Here is a 12,243-nt window from a genome sequence, read left to right on the forward strand (position 1 = left end):
ATTTACAGTTTTGAGTTGGAAAGGCAGTGGAGCTCTGTGGGAAGAGCCAGTCAACATTGCTTCAAATTGCATATGGCTGCTACTGCAGGAGAAAGGAAGAAGATGAACCTCTAAACTACTGGCAAAAGTGATCCAAGTGTAAAAAATGTTGAGGTACAAGTCTGAGTCAAATCACTGTGTTATGTTCTGAGAAAGTAACACAGAGAGAAAACAAGGAAATATTTTTCACTGCTGTTACAGTTTGCCATCCTAAGATGATTCCAGGGGCCATGGTCAACTCTGACATGGATGCCATGAAGAAGAGGACTGGAAGCCAATTCATCATTGGATATTTTCCAACTCCAACGGACCTTGCCTTTTTCACCTTAATATGGAAGGCTTGACACAACCCAAGTGTGAAGTGATCCATCATCTTCCGCTGGAACACCTAGTGGTTGTGATCCCATTTCAGGAAGCACACTTGACAGATGACAAATCCCCAAAGACCCTAGGTTTTCCCTTGGTCACTCCTTTCCACCACCCACATTATGGCATTGCTGCCTTTGTGTCAGGGCAGAAAGAGCTCTGGCCATCATTGAACCAATATCTGTCCTGGTCGAGTGCTGGAGCTCTGCTTCTGGGCCACTGGGAGGCTCTCCTGATCGGATCCTGAGCAAAACTGCAGGTCTGAACTGGAGGCCTGCAGCCTCCAGTTCAGACCTGCAGTTTTGCCCTGATGTCCCCGCCTTGGTCCATGGGAATTTAAAAGGGAATCGCTGGGAACACTTGAGGACCGTCAGCCATGCTGTGGATCCAGGATGAGGGACAGCCATAACCCTGCTGAGTCTGGGAAGTGCTTGTAAAAAAAAAAACCCTTGCCTTGAATTTAGTAATCTTGCAGAATCCGTTTATTCTGACCTAGACTGATGGCTTATCTGACTTACTGTGCTGTTACCAGACCGGAATGCTGAAACGAATCTATGCTTCATGACTTAAAGAGAGCCTATGTGATATGTTTAGTTAATAAAGTGAAGAGAACCTGTTTTCCCTTTATGATAATCCTGCTGTATGTGAATAAATCCTGCATTGAACCCACAAGGAATTGTATTCAAATATCCTTTGGTTAACAACCTGCCACTTTGCTGGGAACCTCACTCTATCCCCAGTCAAATGCCTGCAAAGGCAAGTGAGCTCACTGGCTTACAAGCAATATAGCCTGAAGTGTGTAAGAACCCAGGCAAGTGAATATGCTTTGAAAGGAATGGACTGTATTATTCTGAATTCTTTTTTCCAGCCCTGTTCATCTCTTGGAAACCCAGGATTCCACTACTAACCAGACTGAACTGGGCCTGGGTGCAGCTGTAGTGGTTGAAGTTATTTTGTTTACTGGCTAAACAAGTGTGGCCCCCGCCTGGCATTTTAGATCAGGTCTGTATAGCCAGCGCTCTAAAGAAAGCTAGGATTTTTGTTTTATAAGTTCTGTCTGGATTTTTTAATGTGGTGCTATTAAGAGGAAATCTCCACTGGTGTGCTTAGCTGTTAGGCCGCACCCTGCAATTTGCCTGCTGTGAATTCTGAAGCCAGTTCCTTGCCTTTTGTTTGTGAATGCACAAACTTTATGGGATTAATCCTGTTTCAAAACAGACTCTGTGTTCCAGTTCCTGTTTCCCTTCATTAAACCCCTGTGTAGCTGCTATGGCTGAAGAGGGGTGTTTTGTTTTGGTTTTTTTTATAACCTGAGCCCTCACCCGTATGCAAAATCATCGTGATGTTAAGGATTCCCTACAGGCAATGCAGGTGTTATTACGTGTGTTTTAGTGGATCCTTGGGTGCTGTGGAGATGACCACGCCCACGGGGAGGAGCCCCGTGAGGAGCCACAGCACTGGGCTAGACTCTATACACAAAACACCGGAATAAATCTTTATTTATTCAGCTTGAAGTAGCCACCAGGTGGCAGTGGTGAGTTGTAGTCTCAGGGACCTCGGCAGAGGGAGCCCTTCTCTCCATGATGACATCAGGAGGTTCCGCAGCAGATACCGTGGATGAGACAGATGAGAGATTAATGTACTCACTCGGTGTTAGCTGTAATGGATGCGATTCCACCAGATAGTTGTTGTAGGTACAGGCACTGAGGCAGGGAGAGCAGGCCCTCGAGGAGCGAGTGCCTGATCCCTGAATGGCACCTGAAATAGAACAGAGGGCCCCCGAGGAGCGGGTACCCAAGTTAGTAGCAAACCCCGAAGGGCAGAAGGAAAGCTTCCCGCAGGCAGCAGAGAAGCGGCAGAGTAGCGCAGACAGGAACAGTCGAGCCATTCGAGTCTATTGCCAACTCAACGAGCTAGCAATCTTGAGAAGTAGATATACCCAGGGTGGCGTGACGTCAGCAGAGGGAACGCTCTCGAGGTTCACGCCACTGGGCGTACTTAGACGTGGGTTGCACGCGCATGCGCACCCTAGTAGGTACCTGGGAGGAGCAATGGCGTATGGCTGCACCATAGCTGTTCCGGGGATGCCAGAGAGGTTGGCTTGACGACGCTGTGGTAGCCATCTTGCCCAGGTAAGCAGGAAGAGCCAAGATAGGGGTGCAACAAGCGGGGCGAAGCCATCGAAGACCGATGGACGCAACAGCAGGAATCAATTCATTTCATTTGATATTTATATTCCGCACATACCAAACTTACAGAGCAGATCATGGCAGTTCACAGCGACGATTACTCCTAGAGAAGCAAGCCAAGCTTGTCCATGCTTCTAGTTCTGCTGGGACAAGCATTGTGGGGTCGCTGTCAGTAGGGGGTGCTCTGCAGTATCCTTGCCTTAATAAGGGGCTGGACCTAACTTCCTGAGCTGTGCAGTTTACTTGGACACCTGCAACTCCCAACACTATTCTCAAATTTGGAAAAGTCTCAACAATAGAACCAGTCAGTTCTGGTTTGGAAGCCACATCAGGGTCTGTGCCTGTTGCATAAGTTTGCGACTAAGTAATCTATTTCTATTTCAGGAATTCCTGGTCTGGACTTTATTTCCAGAGTTAGACTGGATCACTGAGACTCAGACTGGAATGGCATCTGTTTTGTGTTAGTAGTAACCAATTCCTTTCCAGCCGTACTGGATTCTGGTTCAGGTTCCAGGGGATCTGCTGGAGTATGTTCCCACAGGTGGTATCATGGGAGAGCTCTTCCTCATATCTGTGGTTTGCAAAACTGTGTGGGGATCTGCAGCTAGCAAGAGTGTCACACAGTTTGAATCAGACTAAAAGAAAAAATGGACTGTGATAATATTATGTAACTATGGTTATCCTGGTGTATTACCGTCTCATGGGACCAGGGCTCGAGTCTGCCCCCAAAAGACAAGCTTGGGTCTGAGGTTCTGTGTATTCCTTATGACTCATTATTCAGCTGCTGCATGGCTTGGAAAATTAGCCAAATAAACCTATCCAGCTAACTCAGCCTATATATTCAGTGGCAGAGCTGTGCCACTGAATATATCCAGCTATCCTAAAGTTAGCTGGATAAGTTTGTCGGGTTAACTTTAGGACAGGTCTACGGGGCGACCAGAGTTAGCTGGATAAGTTAATCGGCTAACTCAACTCCTCCTCGTTATGCCCATTCCCCTTCCATCACTTAGCCGGATAAGAATTTATCCAGCTAAGTGGTGACCTTTGGTCGCTGACTGCAGGAGAATATTTAAAATGTACCACGTAGCCGATTAAATCGGAACTTATTCAGCTAAGTGGTGCTGAATAGCAGCCTCTATGTGCTTCTGCTTAAATTCCCAGAGGATACTGGGGTCCTTTGGGGTGCTGGAGGTCATCCCTGGGCGAGGAAGGTGTGATATCAGGGCAACAATATCCCTGGCAAGTTTGAACGGGGTCTGTCCTGGCTGAGGCTCTGTCCTGGCTGTAGCTCTGCCTCTGAGCCTCTGTGTGCCTCTCCTGATCAGAGGCTGAGCAACCCAGAAAGGGCTTGTCTCCAGCTAAGACCTACAGTTAATTGAGATTCAAAAGGATTTCCTGGATGCTGCCTCTCAAGACTTAGCTATCCAAGAGTCTGCCAGCTCTCTATCTATGAGGCTCCTGGTTTAGGAAATAGTATGGTGGCATTTAATAAAACAACAGTTTTTACCGTGGCAAAATTCTTACGGGACAGGAGTCTCACCATGTCAATCTCAGTTGGGTCCACATACTTCAAAATTATTAAAGAACGAAGAATTGAAAGTTTCTCCTTATTTATGTTCAATTGTGAACGCTAGTCTTGAGCAAAGTCTAGTCCCTCCATCATTAAGAGTCCATAACCTAGCCTATACTAAAGAAATCTGGTCTGGATCCTTCTAACATAGCCCATTATAGACCTGTACCAAACCTTCGATTTTATTTTCAAATGAATAGAAAAATAGCATTTAATCAGGAAAAGTCAAATGCATTACATCCAAAGCAATCAGGATTTCGTAAGGGCTTCAGCACGGAAATGGGCCTCTTTGCAGTATGGTAGCAGAGAGGAAGCTGGAAACAACAGGTGGTTAATCTCACCTCGGACATGGAAAAATGAATGGAGACTCTGCTGAAGGAAAGGATAGTGAGCTATCTACAATCTGATGGGTTGCTGGACTTGAGGCAGCATGGAAAGGCCCTATCAGACAAATCTGATTGATTTTTTGATTGGATGACTAGAGAACTGGGGCAAGGCAGAGTGATTGATGTAATTTACTTGGATTTCAGCAATGCTTTTGATACGGTCCCACATAGGAGGCTCGTAAATAAAATGAGAAGCTTGGGAATGGGTGTCAAGACGGTGCTGTGGATTGCAAACTGGTTGACTGATAGGAGACGGCATGTAATGGTAAATGGAACCTATTCTGAAGAGAGAATGGTGTTAAGTGGAGTGCCACAAGGATCAGTTTTGGGACTGGTTCTGTTCAATATCTTTGTGAGCAACGTTGTGAAAGGGATAGAAGGTAAAGTTTGTCTATTTGCAGATGATACAAAGATCTGCAGCAGAGTGGACACACCTGAAGGAGTAAAGAGAATGAAAAGTGATTTAAGAAAGCTTGAAGAGCGGTTGAAGATTTAGCAGATGGTATTCAATGCCAAGAAGTGCAGATTCATGCATCTGGGTTGCAGTAACCCGAAAGAGCAGTAAGTGATAGTTGGTGAAAGACTAATGTGCATGGACTGGGAGAGGGATCTTGGGGTAATAGTGTCTGACGATATGAAGGTGGTAAGCAATGAGACAAGGAAATGGCTAAAGCCAGAAGAATGCTGGGCTGCATAGAGAGAGGAATAACCAGCAGGAAAAAGGAGGTGATGATGCCCTTGTAGAGGTTCTTGGTGAAGCCTCATCTGGAGTTCTATATTCAGTTCTGGTGCCCATATCTTAAAAAGGATAAGGTCAGAATGGAGACAGGCCCGAAAAGGGCAACCAAAATGGTGTGGAGTCTGTATCGGAAGACTTATGAGGTAAGGCTGAAGGATCTAAATATGTAAACCCTGGAAGAGAGTAGATGCAGGGGAGATATCATACAGACCTTCAGGTACTTGGAAAGGTTTTTAATGATGCACAAACTTCAAACCTTTTCTGCTGGAAAGGAAACTGTAGAACTAGGAGTCACAAAATGAAACTCCAGGGTGGAAGACTCAGAACCAACATCAGGAAATATTTCTTCACAGAGAGGGTGTTGGATGCCTGGAATGCTCTTCTGGAAAAGGTAGTGAGGACGAAAACAGTCAAATAATTCAAAAGGGTATGGGATAAACACTGATTCCCTAAAAACTAGAAGTTAGAAATGAAGAAAAGGGTACACGAGTGTAACCTGCACAGAGAGGCAGTTACTACTAGGGATGTGAATCGGGCTTCCGACAATTGAAAATATCGTTCGATATTTTCAAAATCGTCAGAAATCGGGGGCCCCCCAAAACGATAGGAAAACCCCACGATATTGATCGTGGGGGTTCTCTTATCGTTTTGGGGGAGGGCAGGAAAAACGGCACACAAAAATAACCCCTAAACTCACCCCGACTCTTTAAAACTAATCCCTTAGCTTCCCCCACCCTCCCAACCCCCCAAAAAACTTTTTACAGGTACCTGGTGGTCCAGTGGGGGTCCCGGGAGCGATCTCCTGCTCCCGGGCCATCGGCTGCCACTAATCAAAATGGCGCCGATGGCCCTTTGCCCTTACCATGTGACAGGGTATCCGTGCCATTGGCCGACCCCTGTCACATGGTAGGAGCACTGGATGGCCCACGCCATTTTTAAAGATGATGTCAACAGTGCCTGTAGCACGTTGTGTCATTCTTAGGAATTGTGATTGGTTGACATCTCTCGTGGGTTCTGCAGAGTTTACATCTCAGAATGTGACTCTGTAAGTAAGCTTTTTGCATACAGAGTCGCATTCTGAGATCTAACTCTGCAGTCCTTCAATAAACACCGCAGTTCAACAAGCTATGACGTCACCTGATGAAGTAGTCACTGTTTTACATGTGGCACCAGGCTTGGCAAAATATCAGGTTGCTAGCTAAAGGATATTTTGAATCCAACTCCTTGCGTATTAACATAAAGGGAAACCAAGTTCTTTTCACCTTATTAACTAAACATAGCACATAGGCTCTCTAAATTACATATTACCACGTCCAGCCGGGCGCTCAGGTCACGGCGTGCGCTCATGCACCTTCGCCGGCGAGGGCTGCTGGAAGCCGCCTCGCATGGGGAGCGCCCGATCCGCCCCGGGCTGCTGAAGCCGCTCTCGCCGCCGGCTGCCCCCGGGAGGAGGGGAGAGAGGACTGGGGCTGCTCCGGAGCTGTCAGCGCGCCCACACGGGAGACTGGCACCCATGGACGCGGCCAGGGCAGGTGAGCGGGAGCTGGGGGAAAGTTTGCCCGATCCTGGCTCCTCTAAAGGTCTTGTCCCGGGGGGGGGGGGGGTGAGGAGGTCAGGCAGTGAAGCAATCATTTGCACAGGACAACAAAACAAACTGCTCCAGCCCTTCTCCTGTATCCACTTCCTGGTACCTGTCATTTCAAATGACATTTGAAATGACAGGTACCAGCGCACCCAGGATACTGTATAGGCACTGTATAGCGCTCTATACAGTAAAATGGATTGCGCTTCATGGACGCGCTTTGGACGCGGCTTGCATTTGCGTGCCATTTAAATACTGTATCGAGCGGTATGTGATCCGGACTGTGCGTGCAGCAAACCCGGGTGCGCCCGGCACTACCGCACTCTTTCTTCCGCGTCCTTACTGTATCGGCCTGTAAGTTTGTAGCCATGCCCCTCTTTCTGCGGCACACACAAGAGCACCTCCTCCAAGTCATTCCAGCCTCTGTCTTATCCCCGGGCTGAGTAAGCTGGGGAAAGCCTTCAATAGGCACTTGATGTGACTCACTTGAGTGTTGGGAGTAGCAGCATTGGAGGAGCACTGACAGTCGCATGCAAGCAGCCAAGGTAACTAAATGGCTGCCCTTCTCCTGCACTTCACATAAAGAGAGCTGTTTCACGTATGGCTGCAGCCCCTCTCACTTGGTTTTAAAATTTGGACCTGAGACTTGTGAGGTTTTTATTTTACTATATGAGTCATCTCCATGCCTGCACTCCCTGCTCCATCTGTATAATGTAGGTGTGCCTTGGGGTTGAAAAGGTAGGGAATCACCCACTTATATTATTGCCAGGTTTCATCATCACTGCTGGTAGATGTTTTCCCACACCATTATTTACTCCCAGCAGCCTTCAGTCTCTGCTTTTGATAAGATGATTTGAGTTTGCTGTGCTGTGATTGTGCCTTGCTCATTGGGATGCATTCAAGCTGAGTCTCTCTGGATTTGTGCAGACCTGCCTGCACCTGGAGCTATAAAAGTAAGAATAGGTTTGCTGTATACAGCCGTCTGTAGATGGTTATTGTAATGTTGACTGATACTGTGGTATTCAAAAAATGACCTCTTTCCATTTTGATCTGATTGAGGGACAGACTGCATTAAAAGAACTGTAAAACTGTCTGAGGTCCCCTTCTGCTTCAGTTCAAAAAGGATGTCCAACTGAGATCCTCCAGGGTCATTAACCAGGCCGGTTTTCAGCATCTTTGCTAAAGCGTAATGTATGAGAGACTTGTGTACCACTGAGGCAGTGTGCATGCAAGTCTATAGGACACATATTCATTCAGGATATCCTTAAAGCCCATCTCAGGCTCTCAAGGAACAAAACATTTCAGCTCTCCTCCTGAGAATTGTGTCTAAATCTGGGAGATCTGCTAGGGTCAGACCCTGAAGCAGCACATGCTCTACTCCAGCTGTGTGCCTTTCTCTTGTCCTGCAGAGCTCTGATCAGATAAAAGGTGCCAGTGGCAAACCATATATTGTACATTACATTGATTCTGTGAGTGAATTCTAGTGGTAGGATTGCATATTGCACTTTGATTTCATGTAATTATTGTTTTTCTGACTATTTTTCTTTTGTTTCTCTATGCCTTCTAATACACCTCATCATTATATTTATCCGGGGCATTAGATTTTATGAGGAACCATTTACCACTGCATTGTGATCAGAGTGGTTTGCATTATTGTTTTCTTCCTGAATGGTACTCCTAATCCTCTTGCTGAGAAGCAACAAGGGGAGTGCCCGCATCTGTGGCGCCAATATGAAGAATAATAAGAGCAGCAAACATCATCCGCTGCAAAAGGGAAGCCAGAGCTGTGGCAGTAACTGCAAGAAGTGTTGATGAGGAGTTGTGAGAGAGAGAAGTGCCACACAGCACTACCACACTCATGTATGCTGTTGCAGGGGAGAGAGAGTCTCCCATTTTATTTTTTGGAGCCTTAGATTCAGTGAGAGCAGCCGTTTGTCTTTCCGTTAAAATCCGTGGAGTGTCGATCCCAGTGAAAAGGAAAAATATCCTCACTTTTTTTGGAAACCACAGACAGAGGAGCTTGCGCTGCTTCGAGAAATGCACTTGACTAAGAATAAACCTTTGAAATGTGAATCGGAGTTGGGGAGATCCTCTCATATAACTGGAAAAGTAGAGATGCATCAGTAGCGTTCATAAGGGTAGCCCTATGGATTGACTAAAGCCCCGAATCAGGAACTGAATCCAGTCCAGTCTGTAAAGCAGGGCAGGCACTGGTGCATGCAGTTACTGGGCTCTGCCAGGAGAGGGCGTGCAGTGAGTCTTGGGAAGGTGGCAACAGGAGAGAGAACGTTTTTTCCTAGGTTTGTAAAGAGGAAGGCACTAAAACTTTCTCCCTGGATGTTGGAGTGAAAAGTAGGGACTTGCTGGGATAACCAGGGATGGATTAAGAATTTTACCACCAGCAGGCACTTCTGATGCTTCCACCTGAGATTCAGCAGACAAAGTCAGCAAATCTTAGCCTGCCTGCTGCCTCTAAATGTTTGCCACCCTAGGCACAGGCATCATGAGTGCCTCTTGATTAAACCCAGGGCTGGAGATAACTAAGGGAGTGAATAGATCTGTCCTGGGACTATGGAGAAAGGGATCATGTCTACAAGGGCCCGAGCAGCTTAAACTGAGTTATGACAGCAGTTTACATAATCCAGTCACAGGGCCAGGGAGTAGACTCAAATTGGGAAACGCCAGGGGAACCATTCTGATCATTTTTTACCAGCCCATAGTAGTAAGCAAAATATTCTCTGTTCAAAGAATTAGCTGCTTCCAGGGCTAGCCTTTGCTTAGGATGAGCTGGGCGGTCACCTAAGACACCATGAGACAAGAGGCACCGCAGGTGCTACCGGCAGTGCACATTTTGCTGGTCAGGGTGTGGGCCAGGCAGCAGTGGTGTTCATAGGCAGCCAGAGCAAGACGAGGCTGCAGGAGGCTAAGCCTCCCCTCTGGCTGGTGGTCGGGCCTGCCTCTGCCATGCATGGAGGAGGAGTGGTGTTTAATAGTGCAGTGGCTTCCTCTACCATGCTGGGCCAGTCTTGCAGTACGAACCCTGTGCTTATGGGATCTCGAGGCTCAACCCCGACGACTGGGCGATACAGCAGCCGATGGGCTATGTGCCATTCCTGCCAACGGCAGGAGGGCCACAGCTGCGCTAAGGATTCAGGCATGGAGGGGTGGGGAGGGGAGGGAGAGATTGCGAGTATAGGGAAATGGGGGGCACAGAGCAGGAGACCCTAACGTATTGAGGAGGGGAGACTGTCCATGCGGTGGGGAGGGCAGGAGAGGGGATGGGGCTTTGGGAGAGGGAGACATTTAGATGAAGGAAACTCGAGAGGGGAGCAGGGATGGAAGGATAAAGAGACAGCGAGAACTCAAGCTATTCAGGAAAAAGGAATAGAGCCAGGGGAGAGGGTGAGCAACAGGAAAGCAGCTCAAGTGAGTGAGAAGATGAGGTAGAAGAAAATAGATGAGTGCTGGGGATGGAGCGAGTATAAAAGATGGGAATGGGTGAAGTGGGGGGGAACAAGACAGGGGAAGGGGTAAGAACAAGAGGAATGGGAAGTAGGTGAGAAAGAGATGGAGAAGGGGTAGGAAGGGATCAGGAGATAGAGAGCTGGAAGGTAGGTGAGAGATGAAAATGAGATTGGGAGGCCTGGGAAGACAATGGGAGTTGGATGAGAAGAGGTGAGTGTGGCTACAAAACAATAAAGGATGGGGAGAAATGGCATGGAGAGAGGTAAATAGATGGGTATAAGCTTGAAGAGGCATGGTTGGAGTCAGTTTAAGAATGGTGGGGGATGAGGGAGCCAGAAAGAAGGCAGTAGTTGGGGAGGTAAGGACAACCGCACCAGATCTCTGGAGATTGGTGAGGGGGATGTGGAGGATAGAGAGGAGATGAAGAGAGAGTTATGGAGGTGTAAAGCTGTGGTTCTGAACTGTAATGGGGGAAAGACCAGGTTAAAACTGAGTGAACAGAGACGCAAAAAAAAAAAGAGATGACAGGAAAAGATCAATGTCAGAGACAGATGTAGGGGAGTAGCAAACAGGGAAGAGAGAGAGAAGAAACAGAAAATGGAAAGGAGACCCTGGAAGAAAATGGAGAAGGTGGAAGCAGTGAAAACAGAAAAAAAAAAGATCAGGTTGCACCTGATTAGAAAAAATAAAATGCCACAAAGCTAGAAAACATTTTATTATATTTTTAGTGATTGAAATATGTCAGCTTTGGGAAATGTGCTTCTCTTTTTATTTTGCACAGTACAGGAGGAAGTGCATTTTTGTTTGTTTCTCTGGAGTTGCATTGCATGCAGAGTTTGGGGCATCCAGTTCAGTTTTTGTTTACACTTTTCTATTTCTAATTTGTGGCCTGTGCTCTGCATGTGTGATGAAGGTAAGGTATTTCACACATATTTAGTTTCTGTGTAGGAATATGTAGCAGTCTGACTATTCTGTTTTTCCAATAAGAAGTGCATTGGTGTTCTAGGCCTACTGTAATATTTGTAGTGCTGTGTATCAAGTAGGATTTTTGTTGTTTGAGACCTGGAGGTTAGTGCTGTTTCTTGCATGGCAAGCTTCTATAAAAGTTTGGAATGTGGGGTTTTTTTTATTAGCTTTTATGTTTATTTTCAAAGTGTCTGGGAGTGACGTGTGTGTTGCTTTTACTGACGCGACCTAGTCTTTGTATATTAGGTACACTGAGAGAATGGCTGTAGGGAGGGGGAGAGAATACCTGAAGGGGAGAGGAGGTAGGTAAAGGGAGAAAGACAGTGCCAAGAGGAAGGGAGGGGATGTGGGAGAAGGGAAAGAGAAAGAATGGAGGGAAGGGAGAGAAGAAGGGGGAACATCTGAAGGATGGAGGGAGAGAATACCTGGAGACCGGGATAAGAAAGGAAGAGAATGCCTGGTGGGAAGGGAATTGGGGGAGCAAGAGAAAGTCTAGAGGGAAGGAGAGAGGGGAAAGAATAGATGGAGGGGTAGAACAGGGAGAGAATGGATGTAGAAAGGGAGATGAGTGAGAATGGCATGAGAGATGTGGGAGGAGGAGGGAGGAAGAAAAGTGGAGGAGAATATTTGGAGAGGGGGCATCACTGACAATTTTCTCCCAGGCCGCCATTTGCCCTGGCTGCTCCAAAGCTCGCATTTTGAAATGGAAATGCAGCATCCATCACCTAACTATTGCTTTACAATAAAGAGCTTCCATCCCCAGTTCTGGGTAATATTTACCATCCTCACCATACTACACAAAACCATCAATAACCAAAATATCAAATGGTCCAAAGACCCTCCCAAACTACAACATAACCAAAGAAACATGCGTTCCCAAAACACAGGCCTCATTAGCATACCACATACAAAACTTGCCCACCTGACCTCCACCAGACAAC

Source organism: Rhinatrema bivittatum, chromosome 3 (genome assembly GCF_901001135.1).
Source record: "Rhinatrema bivittatum chromosome 3, aRhiBiv1.1, whole genome shotgun sequence".
Taxonomy (NCBI): Eukaryota; Metazoa; Chordata; class Amphibia; order Gymnophiona; family Rhinatrematidae; genus Rhinatrema; species Rhinatrema bivittatum.